General features: G+C 37.2%; 1 long non-coding RNA gene across 1 annotated transcript in view; it reads right to left on the bottom strand.

Annotated features, from left to right (window-relative positions):
* Positions 1–2,028: 2,028 nt before the first annotated feature.
* Positions 2,029–6,000, bottom strand: part of LOC131383254 (uncharacterized) — a 51,063-nt gene continuing 47,091 nt past the window's right edge. The window contains exon 4 of the long non-coding RNA XR_009213147.1: positions 2,029–2,153. This is a non-coding gene — a long non-coding RNA (uncharacterized LOC131383254). The remainder of the gene's footprint in view (positions 2,154–6,000) is intronic.

Genomic DNA, 6,000 nt, shown 5'->3' with positions numbered 1-6,000 from the left:
AATCAGGAGTTCGAGACCAGCCTGGGTCAGAAAGTGAGACCTCATCTCTACAAATTTTTTTTTTTTTTAATTAGCCATGCATGGTGATGTGTACCTGTAGTCCCAGCTACTCAGGAAGCTGAGGCAGGAGGATCTCTTGAGCCCAGGAATTTGAGGCTGCAGGGAGCCATGATCATACCACTTGCCCCAGCCAAGCCAGGGCAACAAAGCAAGACCCAATCTCAAAAAAAGCAAAAAAGGTATTTACATGTTTAAGTTAAAAAACATTATTTTTAAACAATATATTTTAAAATTCCTCGTATTAAATGACTTCTGTTTAAATCACTGATTCTCATAATCTCTATCTTATTTGATTTTATTATTAATACTATCTGATTTTCTTACTGACTGGTGTTACTAAAATGCTTATATTATTTAAAAATCTGACCAAATAAATGGATAGAAAGCAATAAATCCAACTGCTCAAAGTAAAATAAAATATTAAAAAGCAGTCAGAGGTCTTTGGCTACCAGCCCTCCCCACCTTTCTTGGGACAGAGTCTTGCTTGTGGTCACCATGTTTATATCACAAGGCCCACAACCCTTGTGAAAGCTTATTGGATCAGGAAAGGGGTAAGGGACATGACCCAAAACATAGGCAATGCCTATAAAGGTCTTCAGGGTCCTAGCAGGCCTGTCCGGGTGACTAGCACACTCAAACTGATACTCTCAGAAGAAGGTAAGTCAAAAGTAAAATAGGTCAGAAAAATTAAAAATTAAGAAGTTAACATAATAAGCATCTCTAATCAATGAAGAATATGAGACAGGAAAGGAGTGTACAGACAGTTGATTTAATAAAAAGAAACACCTAGAGAAAGAACCCACGGAGTTAAGGCTGGAGTCCTAAGCATGGAAAATAAGCATGCACCATGGCTTCTCGGAGAAGATTCCTCTGACTTCTCAAGGCTTTTGTCAATCCTGAGCTATAATGACGCATGTCCCTGTTCTCTTTAAGGCCTTAGGAGACTCTGTTTGGTCCTTTCTTACTTCTCTTGTATTCCAACTATAAACACCACTTTTCAGAGGAAACTTGAGCATATGCGCTCTCTGCATGCTGAAAGAGCCTAAAGAATATGTGTGGAAAGGAAACTAACTTACAATTCTTTTGTTTATAACAGCTAAAATTCTTGAGGTAGGAACCGTATGTCTACCACATTTTGCCACATGAATATGGCAACAGAATAAAAACAGCTTTAGTAAGTTTATCTGTACAAATTTGCTTAACTTACAACCATATTTAAGCAGAGAGGTGTTCCAAAGTTCCAAGATTGGTATAACCAATCTCAAATCTTTTCATGAGTATTATGTGAACCGAGGGCAGTAAAACACTGGATGGAGAGTCAGGAAACCTTGATCGTAATCAGAATTCAACCATGATTCAACTATGACAAGAAACTGATGACTCTGGGGAAATCATCCCAAATCCCTCAGCCTCAGTTTCTTTCTCTGTGGGGCTCATGTGCTCTGACTTAAGTTTATCATAAAACTGAAATTAGAGATACATGTGAAAGTACTTTGTTCTGTATGTATTCGTTATGCCATACAAATACGGGCGAGAAAGTTTTAGAACCTCAGAGTTAGAAGGAACTTTGCAGCACCTCATACCCAATCCTCACCTGATAATTTTTTATGGGTAACAGGAAATGTCATTTGCAGGTTTCAGGATGATTTTCAATGCTTTTAATCTTGTGTAATTTTACTTGTCTTCTGCATTCCGTACCTGTTTGATTTAAATGTGAATAATTTTAAGCATATCTTGTTCAATGAATTTCCTGATATTCCTTAAAAAATTTGAAACAAAGGCTAGATTTATTATTTTTCTCAAGTTAACTACCAATTACAGAAAACGGGAAGTATTCACCTCAAAACTCCATAAATACAAAGTTATTGACAGAAAAATAGGAATCAATTGAGACTACTAGCAGACATTTTTATATCAAATCAGACTTGGGCTGGGAAGCTGGTAGAGTCTTGCCACCATTCCTCTCTTTCTCCTTCCCTCTTCTGTGGTTCCTAGGGCTCCCCCAGTTTTATGCTCTGTGGCAGCAACACACCATAAGTCTGATCATTTCTCTTCCTCCTCTCTTCAAAAAGCATGTGTTTTCTGGGCTCTGCCTAAAGTAACCAGAGTAAATCAAGAAGAAAATGTGTGTTAAGAGTAGAATACATTTCTCACCTTGAATAACATTTGCATTTTAAAAGCTGCCTCCAATAGGAGTAAGCACCTTGATTTGACGGAATTTTCAGTTAGTCTTGTGAGGTCTTTCCAGAACCCCTCGTGTGTCATTACATGTGAGGATCATGGGTAGGCAAAGAAGCAACCTGTCTCTCCACACACAAAAGATAGCTCTGTGTGTGTGTGTGTGTGTGTGTGTGTGTGTGAAAGAGAGAGTGTGTGGGACTGTCTTCTGGGAAAAACATGCCAGAAATTGGCTTTCTATTTCATCTTTATGATAACCCATGAATAGAATTGTAGAATTTCCATAGTGATTAAATCTGTCCTTTCTAGAGTACATGGCTGGCCAGCAGGTGTCAGAGAGTAAGTTTTCTAATCACTGACAGAACCTTTATTGATGCAGCCAGCAATTACCAGGTTGAAGAAACACTGTTTATGCATGATTCAAATGCATGCTCATATCGCCTTAGGCCCAGATGTTCATATTCCTAGATATAATCTTGACACCAGGGCCCAAATCAACATTATGCTGGAAGACTGATTTCCTCTAATTCAGCCTTTATTATTTCTTCTGTACTGTGAAAATATGCATCTCCCCTCTCTCCCATCTCCAATGTTCTCCAGATAAAGTGAACAGTTTAAAAACAGTCAAACAAAATGTGAATGTATTTGAAAGACGGCAACTTTAAGCCTTAGCAAGACCCAGGAGGTCTAAGAATTTCAGTCATACAAAGTCTTATCAATAGCTGAGCCATGGTAGTAACACAGAGAAATAATTTCAGAAGAATTCCATCGAAAAAGGTACAGATAATACTTAGAAATTAGCAAAAAGAATAATTAATAGGATGATGACTAGGTCAGATGAATAAGAGTCATAGAATTATGGATTTTTTTTGTGCCAGAAAAATGAGTCCCAGGGTTGGTTTACTAATAGATTATTAATCATTCATTGGCGGAGTTTCATTTGGAGTTCTCAAACAATGTTTACAAAGAGTCTCTTCAGTATCAGTAAGGATTTTAGGCAAAGCAGGGGCCATTCAAATAGGGTTATACCTATACTCTGTTTCAAGAATATGGCTATTAGTTGAATGTGTCTCCTCCACAATTAAGGTGTTGCCAGTGTGATAGCATTAAAGGTGGGACCTCTAAGAGGTGATTAGGCCAAGAAAGCTACCCCTTAGTGAATGGCGTTAAGGCCCTCATAAAAATGGCTTCCTGCAGCATTTGGGCCTTTGCCGTTGCCTTCCACAATGTGAGGACACAGTGTTCCTCCTCTCTGGAGGATGTAGCCCTCACTAGACACCAAATGCTGGTGACTTGATCTTGGGCTTCCCAGACTTTAGAACTGTGAGAAATACATTTTTGTTCTTTATAAGTTACCAGTGTGTAGCATTATGGCAGCACAAAACAGACTAAGACAGAAAGAAAAAGCTATTTTAAACAACATTCTTGTCTGTTACCTTTCACTGTGCAGGTATTAGCAAGTGGACTTGTATTAATGATTAGAAAGTTAAATTTAAAGAAGACATTCTTGATTCTAAGGGCAATTGATTATACACTAGAGGAGGTCGAGTTATGTTCCTTTTATACTTTTGTTTATGTCCATGATTTTTGATTTTATCTTCCTATTGAAAGAAAGAATTTTGGTTGAACAATTTAGATAATGAAATTGTGAGTGGTTCCAATCTTCTATGCAAACTAATGGCATTTACATAATAAAATTATAATTATACATTGAAAATCAAGAATGTATAATTTCTAGCAGACTACTTTTGTCCCACCATAAATGAAACCTTCTTTCCAGCAGCAGTGCTTCTAATTTAGATTGCCTAATACATTGAATGACAAATTTGAGCCTCTAGCCATTAAGATGTTAATATTAAAGGGTATATTTTTGAGAAGTATTAAGAACCAGGAAGCATTGTAATGTTTTCTTGTAAAATTAAATTTAGGATCATATTCACAATTAGGTAGGTTCTGTTCCATTGGTCTATATCTCTGTTTTGGTACCAGTACCATGCTGTTTTGGTTACTGTAGCCTTGTAGTATAGTTTGAAGTCAGGTAGCGTGATACCTCCAGCTTTGTTCTTTTGGCTTAGTATTGACTTGGCAATGCAGGCTCTTTTTTGGTTCCATATGAACTTTAAAGTGGTTTTTTCCAATTCTGTGAAGAAAGTCATTGGTAGCTTGATGGGGATGGCATTGAATCTATAAATTACCTTGGGCAGTATGGCCATTTTCACAATATTGATTCTTCCTACCCATGAGCAGGGAATGTTTTTCCATTTGTTTGAATCCTCTTTTATTTCATTGAGCAGTGATTTGTAGTTCTCCTTGAAGAGTTCCTTCACATCTCTTGTAAGTTGCATTCCTAGGTATTTTATTCTCTTTGAAGCAATTGTGAATGGGAGTTCACTCATGATTTGGCTCTCTGTCTGTTATTGGTGTATAAGAATGCTTGTGATTTTTGCACACTGATTTTGTATCCTAAGACTTTGCTGAAGTTGCTTATCAGCTTAAGGAGATTTTGGGCTGAGACGATGGGGTTTTCTAGATTTACAATCATGTTATCTGCAAACAGGGACAATTTGACTTCCTCTTTTCCTAATTGAATACCGTTTATTTCCTTCTCCTGCCTGATTGCCCTGGCCAGAACTTCCAACACTATGTTGAATAGGAGTGGTGAGAGAGGGCATCCCTGTCTTGTGCCAGTTTTCAAAGGGAATGCTTCCAGTTTTTGCCCATTCAGTATGATATTGACTGTGGGTTTGTCATAGATAGCTCTTATTATTTTGAGATACATCCCATCAATACCTAATTTATTGAGAGTTTTTAGCATGAAGGGTTGTTGAATTTTGTCAAAGGCCTTTTCTGCATCTATTGAGATAATCATGTGGTTTTTGTCATTAGTTCTGTTTATATGCTGGATTACGTTTATTGATTTGCGTATGTTGAACCAGTCTTGCATCCCAGGGATGAAGCCCACTTGATCATGGTGTATAAGCTTTTTGATGTGCTGCTGGATTCGGTTTGCCAGTATTTTATTGAGGATTTTTGCATCGATGTTCATCAGGGATATTGGTCTAAAATTCTCTTTTTTGTTGTGTCTCTGCTAGCCTTTGGTATCAGGGTGATGCTGGCCTCATAAAATGAGTTAGAGAGGATTCCCTCTTTTTCTATTGATTGGAATAGTTTCAGAAGGAATGGTACCAGCTCCTCCTTGTACCTCTGGTAGAATTTGGCTGTGAATCCATCTGATCCTGGACTTTTTTTGTTTGGTAAGTTATTAATTTTTGCCTCAATTTCAGATCCTGTTATTGGTCTATTCAGAGATTTAACTTCTTCCTGGTTTAGTCTTGGGAGGGTGTATGTGTCGAGGAATTTATCCATTTCTTCTAGATTTTCTAGTTTATTTGCATAGAGGTGTTTATAGTATTCTCTGACTGGTAGTTTGTATTTCTGTGAGATCAGTGGTGATATCCCCTTTATAATTTTTTATTGCATCTATTTGATTCTTCTCTCTTTTCTTCTTTATTAGTCTTGCTAGTGGTCTATCAATTTTGTTGATCTTTTCAAAAAAACCAGCTCCTGGATTCATTGATTTTTTTAAGGGTTTTTTTGTGTCTCTATTTCCTTCAGTTCTGCTCTGCTCTTAGTTATTTCTTGCCTTCTGCTAGCTTTTGAAGGTGTTTGCTCTTGCTTCTCTAATTCTTTTAATTGTGATGTTAGGGTGTCAATTTTAGATCTTTCCTGCTTTCTCTTGTGGGCATTTAGTGCTATAAATTT

This window comes from Hylobates moloch, unplaced genomic scaffold, assembly GCF_009828535.3.
Source record: "Hylobates moloch isolate HMO894 unplaced genomic scaffold, HMol_V3 SCAFFOLD_4, whole genome shotgun sequence".
NCBI classification, from domain to species: Eukaryota; Metazoa; Chordata; class Mammalia; order Primates; family Hylobatidae; genus Hylobates; species Hylobates moloch.
Note: the sequence above shows the minus strand (reverse complement) of the source record. Positions and strands in the feature narration are given on the sequence as shown.